This window comes from Eulemur rufifrons, chromosome 18 (assembly GCF_041146395.1).
Source record: "Eulemur rufifrons isolate Redbay chromosome 18, OSU_ERuf_1, whole genome shotgun sequence".
Classification (NCBI taxonomy): Eukaryota; Metazoa; Chordata; class Mammalia; order Primates; family Lemuridae; genus Eulemur; species Eulemur rufifrons.
Window position 1 is genome coordinate 57,108,758 of NC_091000.1, and position 13,511 is coordinate 57,122,268.

Below are 13,511 nucleotides of genomic sequence, written 5' to 3' on the forward strand. Positions count from 1 at the left end.
GAAAAGGTAAGTAAAATAAAAACACCTAGCCACGCTGTTGAGGAAGAAAGGCTATTTTAGATTATACATTTAAATTACTAGGCTTTAAAAACTGAAAGATGATCAGAGAAAAGAAGTAAAAACAGGATATAACATTTCCTTATATGAAATAACTATGTTGTATTCATAAGGAATGAATGGAAGATATGGATTCCTGAAAATTCCAATGTCTTTGGAAGCTACTTTGATGTTATGATTAACAACAGGAAGTAAATTATAAAAATAAAAATAAATTCCTAACCAACACTAACTAAAAGTGCTGGAAAACAAACAAACAAAAAAAAACCCACAAAAACACAGAAGAACCCACATCCTTACCCTTTTATATCTTAACCTCTCACTCTCAAATGTTTTGGGTTTTTTTGTTCGTTTGTTTGTTTGTTTGAGACAGAGTCTCACTCTGTTGCCCGGGCTAGAGTGCCATGGCGTCAGCCTAGCTCACAGCAACCTCAAACTCCTGGGCTCAAGCAATCCTTCTGTTTCACCCTCCCGAGTAGCTGGGATTACAGGCACGTGCCACCATGCCTGGCTAATTTTTTGTATATATATTTTTAGCTGTCCATATAATTTCTTTCTATTTTTAGTAGAGACAGGGTCTCGCTCTTGCTCAGGCTGGTCTCGAACTCCTGAACTCAAACAATCCACCCACATTGGCCTCCCAGAGTGCTAAGATTACAGGCGTTGAGCGCCCGGCCTCTCAAATGTTTTCATGCTGAATTTTAGATCAGTAATACAAGAATAAGTTCAATGTTATAAAGAAGTGCAATATAGTTCTTCCTTCTCAGACAAAGACAATTCAGGAAGAGATAAAGTCAAGTCACTGGTGTATTATTTGGGACCAGAGGCTACTATACAACCCAAAGATATCCCCTTCAAACTTCTTTCCTGTTCAGTACTTCTGAGACAGCTGCTATTAAACTGCACAATAACCAATAAATATGAAATTCATTTCTCTTCTTGTCCACTTTCCTATGAATGAGCTAAGAACACTTCAGCAACATCAAAAAAGATACAGGTAAAAATGTGCTCATCCTTTGTACCTGGAGATCTCAAACTTCAAACTCGATAGTATAAACCATTCCTGTCCAGCTTTAAGTGTGTGTTCTGTAACAAAGAAATGGAAACGAATAGGCAGTATGAGGAGATGAGATGGCAAACCAAGGATGACCCATCTCCCCAAAATGCAAAGACTAACTGAGAGCTCCAGTCCCTTCTTTTTCTTTCAGGCATCCTCAGGACTTACCAATATCCAAAAACCCTAAAAGTGGCCATGCATGGTGGCTCACACCTGTAATCCTAGCACCCTGGGAGGACAAAGTGGGAGGACAAAGTGGGAGGACAAAGTGGGAGGACTGCTGAGGCTCGAGACCAGCGTGAGCAAGACCCCGTCTCTCCTGAAAATAGAAAAATTAGCCAGGAGGCTGAGGCAGGAGGATGGCTTGAGCCCAGGAGTTTGAGGTTGCAGTGAGCTATGATGATGCCACTGCACTCTAGCCAGGGTGACAGGACGAGACTCTGACTCAAAAAAACAAAAATTATTTGATTCAAAGAGAATTAAGTAAAAATCCACGTGCAGCAGGTGAGAAATAAGGAAGGCATTAACTTCCACTTACAGAATCCATTGAGGATTTTTAAAAACTCAAACCTTAGAGAAGCAACATGAAGCAACTATCACGTTCCTTACACTGAAGATGTTGAGAGAATGAGGTGAAAACTGAGTTTATGTTCCAGAGAACTAAAGTGGAGAAAATGTCTAGACGTTCAGCATCCAGGCTTCACTGACATCCTAAAGAAAGTGTTTAGGGTAACTTCTTCAACCAAAGCAAAAAATTTTATGAATGGATGTGTTTTAATAGCACCTCAGCAAATATAAACAAACAGATGTGACTTGCCGGGTTACTCCACAACAAAGTTAGAGGCTAAAACAAAAGAAATGGAAGATGGGAGACTGGAGACCAATAAGGAACAGGGGGGATTCTGAGGGACCTGCTCTCAAAGTAAAACTTCAGAGTCCTTCTGATGGAACCAGCCCTGAAGTGGGAGGTGGGGGGAAGAACACGATTTCTTCCAGGAACAAGGACACGGGGATAAAAGCAGATCGCCTTGAACCTAAAAGGAGACTCTGCTTCTATTCAGGTGATGACAGCTCAGTCTGGATCTAAAGGTGAAGCAACAACAAAGAAAGGGTTCTTAAAGCAGGTAGGGAGAGGTAGTATGACGATGGTAAGGAAAACTTCTGGGAGAAGGGAAAGTGGAGGAAAAGGACTGAAGCTCAGTAGTAATTATTAACTCCAGGTGTGGAGGTCAGTTCACCAGTAGAGGCAAGAAAGTGCCCTTAGTTCAAATGTTAAGCTTGCAACTGTTCTCCCCTCTGGCAGGTACCCCTCAGGGGTAACAATGACACTGTCCCTTCCGAGCCTGGATATGGCCTGACTGTCCTCCTAGGTATCTTCCTCCAGGAAGCCACCGCCAATCTGCTACCTATCCATCAGGAGGAGCATGCATGAGCAGTCAGCATCGCCCCCAGAAGGAAGAGCCCTCCAGAATTTGTCTGAACACCCTCCTACCTATACATCTCATTAACCTTGCAGCCAAACTGAAGTAAGCACAAAAGAACAACTCCAACAGAGGCTAATGCCATGTATGCCAATGCTCTGTCACCACGTGGCTGTCGTAAATCCCACTAAGAATCCTTCTGGCAAGGCCCCATGCAAAGCAAAGCAGCAGCCAAGCTACCATTGCAGACCAGGAGAAAAAAACGGCACTGGCAAAAATGTAGCAAAAGTGGCTTCTTTTTTTCTGGTTGAGACAAAACCAGTAAGATCATCTCACGTTTGGTGCCAAAGTGAAAATGATCAAGGTGATAGAGAAACATGGAACATTACAGGCTAATACCTAAGTAAAATAGCTAAACGACAACCTCAAATATGCAAAAGAAAGCAAAAAGCATCTGAGAAACTAAAATTAAAGACATTTATACAGAGAGCAGTTATTTCCCCTTTACCTCCACACAAGCTTGAATACTTAATTTACAAGTAAGTACAGAGAAGGAGGAATCTGCTGGATACCAAAAAGATAAAGGAAACGATATTTTAAAACCCTCAAGGCACACACCAGTCTGAGCTATTTATTACTGGGGAAAATCATCCCACATTCCTCAGTATAAAATGGGTGAATGGATGCATTATATAATTATATTGTGCTGAGTCAGTAGAAAGTTGAATTAACATTTAGTAGATGCATTTGAAAACAGAACAGTGTGTTTTTCATTAAAAAGTGCTTGTAACTTACAGATCCCGGCACATGGGGGGGGGGGGGCGGTTAGCTTCATATCCAGAAAATTTATTAGGGAAACTTTTCTCTACCAAATGTCAAATGAAGCAATCGTCTGAAAAGCTCACCTGGGTCCAGCGTCCATAAAAAACGGGAATGGAGCTACAGGGATGAAAATAACAGCAAGAGAGAGCTGAGGACAGGTGATTCACAACCTGACAATGCTTTCTAGAAAGAGACCTTCCCCTTTCCACAGCAGGGTTCACCCGCAGCCTGCGGTGAAACACCAAGGACAGTGAGAACAAGGGAGGGTTAGAGAAAGGCCTCAGCAACCCCACATTAGGAGTCACGCCCTCATGCTCTCAGGGGGGGACTCTGTGTTGGGACACAAGCCCCACTCACGTTAATCAGTAAGTGAGCGAGGCTGACTGATCACATGGAAGCCACCACACCTCTCCTTTACAAACTCTGTGGTCGTCCAGAAGTAACCAAGGTTTACGTTGTAGAGGGTTGAGAATTGTGTGGGTTTTCTTGGGTGGAGGTGGGGAGACTTTATACACCATGATTATAAAAACGTATTTTACTATATACAGTTTCCTATTAAAATTACAGGCAGATTTTCTCTCCCGATTATTCAACTGCATTAGCAAATGTGGAAAAAAAAAAAAAAATCTGAACTTGGATCAGATAAGAGGAATCGGGAGTTCGGAATGCATCTGCTCTTTGCCAAAGCCGTATTTCATTACTTTTCAGAATTAGCTGGCAATGTCTCCACAATATTTACTGAAGTGCAAACCAAATGTTTTCATCTGGACAAAAATCAAACTGTGGTATGTTACAACCACAACAGAAATCATTTTAATCCAAAAGCTTGCTTTCTCTAATTTAGGCTGTGGTTTCTATAAAATTGGATTCTTCTCTGTGAATCATGTACACAGACAGGCCCTCCCCGTCCCATTATCTTCTCTCCCTCGACCAGTTCTTGATCTTAACAAGCCAAACGTAGCTCGGGTCTATTTTGGAAAGACCCTGAAGGGATTCCCGTGGGCTGTCACTTAGCTGCGGAGTCCAATTTTGTTGCTTGACCTGATTAGCATGGGATTGGCCCCCCGAGTTTGCATTTCTCATGATTCATCTTTAGGAGACACAAACAGAATAAAAAGTAATCAGCCCCTACACCAGGATATTAAATTAAGAAACAAAACTTCCAAGTGAACTGGTAGGGACTGGAGTGAGGGATAGAGGAAAGCCAAAGAAATCAAAGAAGTAATCTCGCCACAACTACCTTAGTTCATTAATCCAACCTATGTGTGTACCGGGCACTCGTATAGGCACCAGGGACCCAAAAAGACTGGATGTCTATAGTCATGTCACACATTATGCATGCACAAATGTAGCAAACTTCCCTAGAAGCCTTTGGGACAACTATAATATGTTGAATGGCAATCTCTCTGGGCCTGCCAGGCCCAACTTTACAACTTACAAGGGAAAAAGAACTCACAATAGAATTTCCCAAGCATCATTCGTTTGTATAACATCCTAAAATTATTTACTAGATCCAGATATTCCATGTGCTATTATTTTCTTTAAAGTGATTCACATTCATGTCTTAAATAATTATTGTATTAATAGAAAACTAATCACTTGCCTTAAAGGAAAGGCAATGATTAAAATTATAGAACTAATGTGTTCCTCCAAAGTCATAGCTGGCACGAAGAGGGATGTGTGCAGCGGAGGTGAGACTGGGGCAGCAGTCCTCCACGCCAGGGGCCAAATGCAAAGGAACGCCTCTTCCTTACTGAGTAAGGAGCTGCCTGTCCAATAGTGTCCATCTTGCGATTGCACTTTAAATACGTGCACATCCAAAAAAAGACACTAATCACTGAAATGGACTCTACATGGAATCTAAAATTAAAGTGAAGCCTCAGCTCTGGCAGCTGCTTACTTGCCATGAGGCTTAGAGTTTACTCAACTGTACAATGAGCATGACAAGTCTTCTGACAAAACAGTTTTTTGACCCCAAAGGTTGAGAGGCCATGTATGCAAACACAGGCTGAGCCACTCACACGAAGGTGCCGTCATTAGGCTAATCCACAGTTTCAATGACCACTTACAGCTATGAAATCATACTGTCTTTGTATAGGTGACAGCAAAGGCAATTTATTTCCTAACTTCTTTCCCAAATGAAAAATAAGCAGATTGGTGCCCAGGATCTAGTTGGGTGTGAAAATGCAAAATGAACTCGGTGGTTAGAGTAAGTATGAGAGTAATGCCACAGGAGAGTTGGAAACTTTCAACTATGGAGAAGTCTGTGTCAGGGAACAATGAGAGACAGCCAGGCTGCATGGCCAGTCTTTTCCTCAGCGTTCCACCTCTTCCTGTGTCACAGCCCTCGGGCACTAGCATAAATGCACGTGCACCCACGTTTGCCTATCCGATCCCACACATACGAAATTCTGCACATTAGGGCAGTGTCTATCTGCAAGAGCAATTAAGACAAGGGACTCAGCAAAGACAATACGATGAGTAACACACCACTCTCCCTCCCAGATCTGGCATCTTTGTAATTAAAGCTGGAACATTCCCCTTACAACCTTATCAGTGTTGTTCTCTGCACAGACAGCTTAAAACACAAATATACATCCAAATGCCATGAGGTCTCTGGTTCCCTTTATCTCAAAAGAATACACAAATCATATCATACATATCATACAGCTGCTACGATGGCGCACAACCTACATAACTTCTAACCATCGCAGTATTATCTCAAGTTGAGACATGGCTTTTTCCTCTACTCTAACTCAGTCACCATAGACCAAAGTCTGTGTGCAACTTTGCAAACCATGCCAAGCTTCCTCAGTTCCCAACAGAGACACTGAACACTCCTCTTTCATATGGGACATGCATACAAGGGACTTTACTGCTGTCAGTAATAAAAGCCCTGCAGTCAGCAAGGTGTGCTCAGCAAACAAAATAGTGCTGACGTTTATCCCCCATATTCTCTAAAAAAAAATTTTCAGAAAGGACAAGAAATACTAAGGGACTTTCTAGAAAGTAAGGAGAAGGCCAGAGAGGATTCTAAGAAGTATTACTGAATCTGTGCCAGCAGTCACTGGCAGGAAAAGGGGATCCTGCTTTATCTTCGGGGAGGGCAGAGCATGTTCAGAGAGGCCAGCTAGCTGGCCTGGAGCAGGGAGAATCTTTGGGGCATAATGTCTTGGAGTCTTAACAACTGATCAAGGTAGCAAGGCACTTAAAAGCAATCCATCCTTCCCCTCCTCAGACCTCAAAATTTCCAAGGCTTCATATTTCTTTGTTACTAGCTGATAAACTACCCTAGCAAATAATTAGCTTGCTCGGCATAACAGAGCTAACTAACTAACACAGACTCTAGGGGAAAACCAAGCATATGAGGAACATGAGGCTGCTTTAATCTGGAGAAAAAGAGATGGTGTCCACTAAAAACCCTTAAGGCAGTGACGATACCATTCTGGAACATACACTTACACCATTGCAACTCTAAAAAATTAAGATGCAACACCTCTAAAAGATCATCAAAAAATGTTGTGTACCACTGTGACAGTGTGCCTTCCTCCCCAAAGAGTTTATATAATGTAGAGTATTCCCATCTTGCTCAAGGAAGTTCATTATCAGTGCCATAGTGTTCCTTGCAATTGGGGGATTACTTAATTGCTTTCTAGCAGGTTAATCCCCTTTCAGTCTGTGACCTCTAAATCACCCCAGGCTTTTGCATTTGCCCTACTTAGAATTCCTAGTCCTTGATACCCAGGCTACTACAACTACGTTAAAATATGTGCTCCTTGCAAGTAACACCAGCAACCGTCTTTAGAGAAAACTCCACTCGTGGGCTTTCTCTTCCATTACCTGTCACAATTCAGCTGGTCTTTTAAGACTGTCCCACCTAAACCTCAAATCTAATCCTCTTCCTCTCCACTACCCCTGCCTAACCTCACTGGGAAAATACTAAATAAATGTACAGCTGACCCTCTGTATCCAAGGGTTCTGGCACAACCATGAATTCAACCAACTGCAGGCTGAAAATAGAGAAAAATGGACACTTGTGTCCGTACTGAAAGGGACAGACTTTTTTCTTGTCATTATTCCCTAAACAACACAGTTTAACAACTATTTGCATAGTACTTACATGGTATTAAGTATTATAAGACACTGCAGATGATTTAAAGTACAAGGGAGGATGTGCATAGGCAAAGTACACTGGAGAATGTGTAAATATGCAAATACCACACCATGTTATGTAAGGAATTGTGCATCCATGGAGATCAGGGGGTCCCGAGAACCAATCCCCCAAGATAGCAAGTGATGACTGTACTTGGATGACTGTCTCAGGCACCATTCTGGGCTATTTCGTGTCCATTAGGTTTAGTTTAACTCCACAGCAATTGTGTGCTATAGATTATACCCATTTTACAGGTGAGGAAAATCAGGTTGAAAGAGATTTACGTTATCTGCCCAAGAGCCACCAGCCTGTTCTCCTGGATGGCCTCCCTGCAGCCTCAATCCATTTTCTGGAGAGGTGCCAAAATCATCTTCCTAACCTCCCAGGCATATTATATCACCTCTCATTTGAAGAACCTGTGTGGTGCTCCAGTATCTAGCCCAGGGCCCAGAACCTGACACATACCCCCCAACTGCCTTGCTTTGGCCACGGGCCCTCCAAGGAATAAACGCCAACACCAATCCACGCCTTAGCAGGGGCTTCTGCAGAACTCCTTCCCAGTGTCATGCCCTTCCCACAAAGGTTCCTACTATACTCTAAAAAGCCACCTCAAATGTCACTCCCCTTCTGCAGCCAACCCAGACAGCCTGGAGCGGAGCTTCCTTCCCATTTTTAGGGGTACAGGAGGCTACCCTCCCCTAGATTTTCACAGCTACCACCCGATACAGCTTTCGTGTGTCTAATCTCTGTTTCCTAGGTGTCTAGCACATACAAAGGGTTCAATAAAGGTTTGCTGAATTAATTAGCAATTGAATGACAGCAGATCACTGAAGATTCTGTTAGACAGGGGAAACAAAAGGCAGGCAGTCCCAAAACAAGAAGGCATTGTTTCACAATGGCTGACAGCGAGGATATTTACCAGGAATTCCCCATAAAAAGGCTCTCTTTACAGGCCTAGCTGTGGCAGTGAACTGTGATGTCCACGGTCATAAGAACGAACTGTGTGTAGGTTTGTATGTTTCCAGAGTCCCCTTTGGGAATCTCCCTTGTTTGCAGTGCCCCATAAAGAGGAAAATGTAAATAAGAGAGTCATTTAACCTGCCAGTGCTCTGCTGCATTAAGCTCTTTTTAATCTGTTAATAATCATAGTCAGAACAAAGAGGAGACGACAGAACTCATTAAGAATAACGAGAGTGGTGACAGGGAATACAGCGATGGTACGAATCACTGCGTGCAGCACACGCACAAACGCTCTTCCCCGCGTGTGCCAGAGAAAGATACTAATTATGCCTCTGGCAAGAGACATGTGGACCCTTCAAAGCAGCTATTTAAAGATAAATACACTGCGGGCAAACACTTCAGGCCTGGCTGCAATATCCATTCCAACCTCCTTTCCTTTAGAAATTTTAGGTCATGATATTAAATAAGAAAGGAACCAGCCTCATCAAACTTAGCTGAGAGGTCCCCGAGTGTTTTAAAACAGATTTTTTAAAAATCTCTAAAGCTTTTAACCCGGAATGACTAGCTGGTGTGTTTACACATTCTATACTAACCCCAGTATTAATGGTAGACCTTCCCCAGGGGCCCAGGTTTTTGTTGAGGATACTTAAAGGAGTTTTGGGGAGAAGGCATGGTCTTGGGCTCTCTTGCCCAAGAGATATTAATGGATAACGAACAACAAGGTTTAAAGAAATCCACTCGCTGTCTTCCCCTCAGCCTCACGATTTATCCTCTTCCATATTCCAAATCAGCTCAAGACTACTAAAAGTAATAATTAGGGATGGGAGAAAAAAAGTGACTTGTAATCCTTAGCAACAAACATCACTTCCAGGTCTTTGATTTGATTCCTTCATTATTTCTGCAGCCAGACTTTCTTTCCTATAAATAATGAGCTTATTAAAGACTGCCTCCTTAACCCCTAACAGGGCCCACTGTCACCCAAGGGTGATGGACTGACTGAGCTCTCTGTGGTGAGCATTAGGTTTGGGGCTCTGACAAGCGATGTTTGCTTTGGAATCAGCACTCAAGAAGGGAAAAAAAAAAAAAAAAGGCATTAGAATGCAGGTATAAGAATGTTAATCTGGTTCCCACCTGTCAACTTTGCCTGAAAAGGCTTCAGATGAGGCAAAGATTTAACTGTGGATATGCGTCATCAGCAGTAGATATCCAAAAGTTAGAAATATATCTAAATGTAAATCAGGAATAAGAAAAATTATGAAATATCCACAAAATGGAACATGGTTAAACTATTAAAATGATATGACAGGCAGACATTTATGTGATACTATTAAGTAGGAAAACCAGACTACAAAAATGCATAATGCAAACCATTTCAGAATTTCAGGGAGAATATGTATTATATATGCACACAGAAGGCTTAGTAAGATATTCACAAAGGAGGCAGTTACCTAGTGGTTGTCTCAGAGAGGTGGAGGGGAGGCTATTTTGAGTGTATCCTATTGCCTACTTACCTAGCTTTTCTGCTAACATTCCCAAGATGAGCAGGGAACACTTTTATGATTTAAAAAAAAGTTCAACACCTTATTTTTTCTTAATTTAAAATTCAAAGAAAATTATTATAGTACCACAATACCAGAGATCATGTATTTAACCCTTGTACGCTTTGAAATACAACTTTTAATTAGTGCAAGCTGTTACATATTAAAATATGCCATCTAATGCCACCAAATCAATCAGACGTCCAGGGTCACAGAGGTATCACAGAATTCATCTGTCATTTGGAGCTTGCAGAGCCAGAACCAGGTAAACACACCTGTCCTTATGAAAAGATATTTTAAAGCTCAGATGACTCATTTTTAATACCACAGATTTAAAAAGTATAGGAGAAACAGTAAAAGAGTCCAATAAGAGGCCTTATTGTATACCAGAGCTTAAAAACAAATAACAAAACCTGTTTTATTGCCTGGCTCCTAAATGGAGGAATAAATTTCCAAGGCTCAGAGCACTTCTACAACATTGTTTTAAATATCTCCTACGTTTCCCGTATTTAAATCTTTGTTGCATTTGACATCTCAAAGAAGTACATTGTGTCTATGAAAAGATTCTCCTCTGTCTAGAATCTTAAAACTTCAAAACTCAGTATTGGTAATTTCTCTAGATGCCATTTATTTGAGCAAAAAGCACACCTCTCCCAGTAAGGTCCTCTGCAAATTCCCCTAACCACAAAAAATATGCCAAACGGTAATGCATACACAAGCACATGTCGCACGAACACACACATCCCTCTCTACGTGCCATCCCTGAGACACTCCCTGACGTTTCTCTACTTCCCCACCTCTGAGAACTACAAACAAGTCACAACCACTCCACAGTAAAGACCTGCATAACTAAATTCTATCGTCAAGAGAACAATTTTCAGACATTCTAATGGAACACGATTGGTGGATCTTCTGGAGTCATAGAACATTATTTCATAATTTACATTAAGCAAACTGCCTGCAGCAATTCCAGACATCAAAATCTCTTTCCTGGTCAGGTGTGGTGGTTCACTCCTGTAATCCTAGTAATATGGGAGGCCGAGGTGGGAGCGCAGGTCCCTTGAGCCCAGGAGCTTGAGGCTGCAGTGAGCTATGATGATGCCACTGCGCTCCAGCCTGGGCAATAGAGGAGGACTCCATATCTACTCAAAGAAAAAACAATCCCTTTCCTAAAGAAAGGTAACCAAAATAGTTAAGTCATAGGTACCATTAAAAAATATAGAGAGCGCTCCAATTGCCTTAAGCAGCCATGCTTGAACAAAGTCACAAAATAAGAGCCCCATTACCACAGAAATTTTATTGTTTACTTTAACCCATCTTGCTGCTGATGATATTGTTGACCTTTCAAAGACTCCATTAGCTCAAATTCCTTCCTCTGAGCCCCTGGATCCGCTCACTCTCCATTCCTGAGGATGCCATACAGCACCCTACCAGCCTCACAGCCCACGGGTCGTTTTTCCCCTCCTCCCTTCATGGCCAATCCAGTAGCAGATTATGTGCTATTTCAACCTCACACCTTCCTCTCCATCTTCACACTCAACATGGAGGATCGGCCGGGTGCAGTGGCTCATGCCTGTAATCCTAGCATTCTGGGAGGCCGAGATGGGAGGATCACTTGAGGTCAGGAGTTCAAGACCAGCCTGAGCAAGAGCGAGACCCCATCTCTACTAAAAATAGAAAGAAATTATATGGACAGCTAAAAATATATATAGAAAAAAATTAGCCGGGCATGGTGGCACATGCCTGTAGTCCTAGCTACTCGGGAGGCTGAGGCAGGAGGATTGCTTAAGCCCAGGAGTTTGAGGTTGCTGTGAGCTAGGCAGATGCCAGAGCACTCTAGCCTGGGCAACAGAGTGAGACTCTGTCTCCCAAAAAAAAAAAAAAAAGAGAGAGAAGATCACAAGAATCTTTCACCAAGGCACGATAACAGTAACGAAGATAAACTGGCGGGAAGCCCACCTACCCCATTTTCCCTTTTTTCAAGGCCCAGTGATCCACAGCTGCTACAAAATTCCTAACAAGAATATAACCACTCTCCCCTTCGTTACGTCCTAAGGGTCACCAAGGGCTATCAACATAGCCTACAATGCCAAATGTAAGCCTCAGTTCTTTGTTTGCCCTTCCCTAACAATTAAGTCCCAAAGCCCACAGGTAAGGCAGGGCAACCAGGGAAGGGAGAGTGAAGAGTAGCCACGCGGATGTCAGAGCCAACTGAGACCAAAGTGTTCCAGTGGAGCAGTGGGACACAAGAGACGACGAGAGGTGGGTTACACTGAAAAGACTGAGCAAATAAATATATGAAGGGTAACAGGAGCAAAGTTTCTCGGGGTTGAATGCAGAAAGGAAGATAGTTAGATGAACCCTTTAGTGTTACATTGACATTGATAACTCCATGGTAACTCATGGATTTTAATATACACAGCAGTCTAGAGATACATCTAGATATACTCAGTGAGCATGTAACACACAACCTCAGTCCACAGCCAGCACCTAGGGGAAATGACACCCCAACAGCTTCCAGGAAACTAAGGCCCAGATGTTGGCTTCTCGGAGAAAGGGCCAATTCCAGGGCTGAGGGCAGGACAGTACAAGATGAGCCTGGGACGTTTTGCTGTGCTAGGAACAAGGCTGGAAGGATGACAGGGGCATGTTAAAAGAACAAAAAAGCCAACCCGAATGGGCTTCACAGATACGATCTGGGTCAATGTGAACAATGAAATAAATAATGATAGTAACAGATTATAAACTCTTTGAATAAAACAGAAAATGAGTCCAAATAGATACAAAAAATAAATAGTTTGATGAGAAATGAAATTCGTACATAACTTCAAAGAAACTCTCCCCAAAATACATTGGATATAAACACCATCTGTAAGGGGGCAGACGAAATTACGTACTACCAAGAGGGCACAAGAACAATTTCTGTGGTATTCCTGCCAAAATCACAAACCTGAATGCAATCACGAGGACACACCAGACAACCCAAATCAAGGGACATTCCACAGAATAACTGACCTAAAATCTTCACCTGCCAGTGTCATCAAAGACTAAGACTGAGGAACTGTTCTAGACTAGGCAGACTACAGACAATTAAAAGCACCATCTTTCATTCTGAACGGGATCCTTCTACCCTAAACCAGGACATTCCACAGCACTGGAAAAACAACAGGTGTGCACCATGGACTTCCTAGCTGGGATGCTTATAGGGGGATGTCTTTATTTGAAGGAAATACACAGTAATGCGTTCAGTGAGTGGTGATGGCTGCAAAGTTTCTCTCAAATACGTCAGAAAAAAAGTTATTTGTAAGGTTCTTAAATTTTTCTTTAACTTATTTCAAAATGTTTAATAAAAAATAAAGTAACCCTAAGCTTCTCACATAGATGTCCAATAGCAAAGACCCTTCCCCCTTCTATTCATTTTCTCTCAACTAACTCACCACGGAGCTCTCTGTGTTCCTGACTTCCCAATTCTCCTCTCCAACCATGGTTTCCTCCAGAACAGC

The 13,511-nt window shown here is 42.3% G+C and overlaps 1 protein-coding gene across 2 annotated transcripts in view; it reads right to left on the bottom strand.

The window, feature by feature from the left end:
* The window catches only part of JARID2 (jumonji and AT-rich interaction domain containing 2), a 242,337-nt gene that overhangs the window by 54,626 nt on the left and 174,200 nt on the right, over positions 1–13,511 (bottom strand). The window lies entirely within an intron of this gene.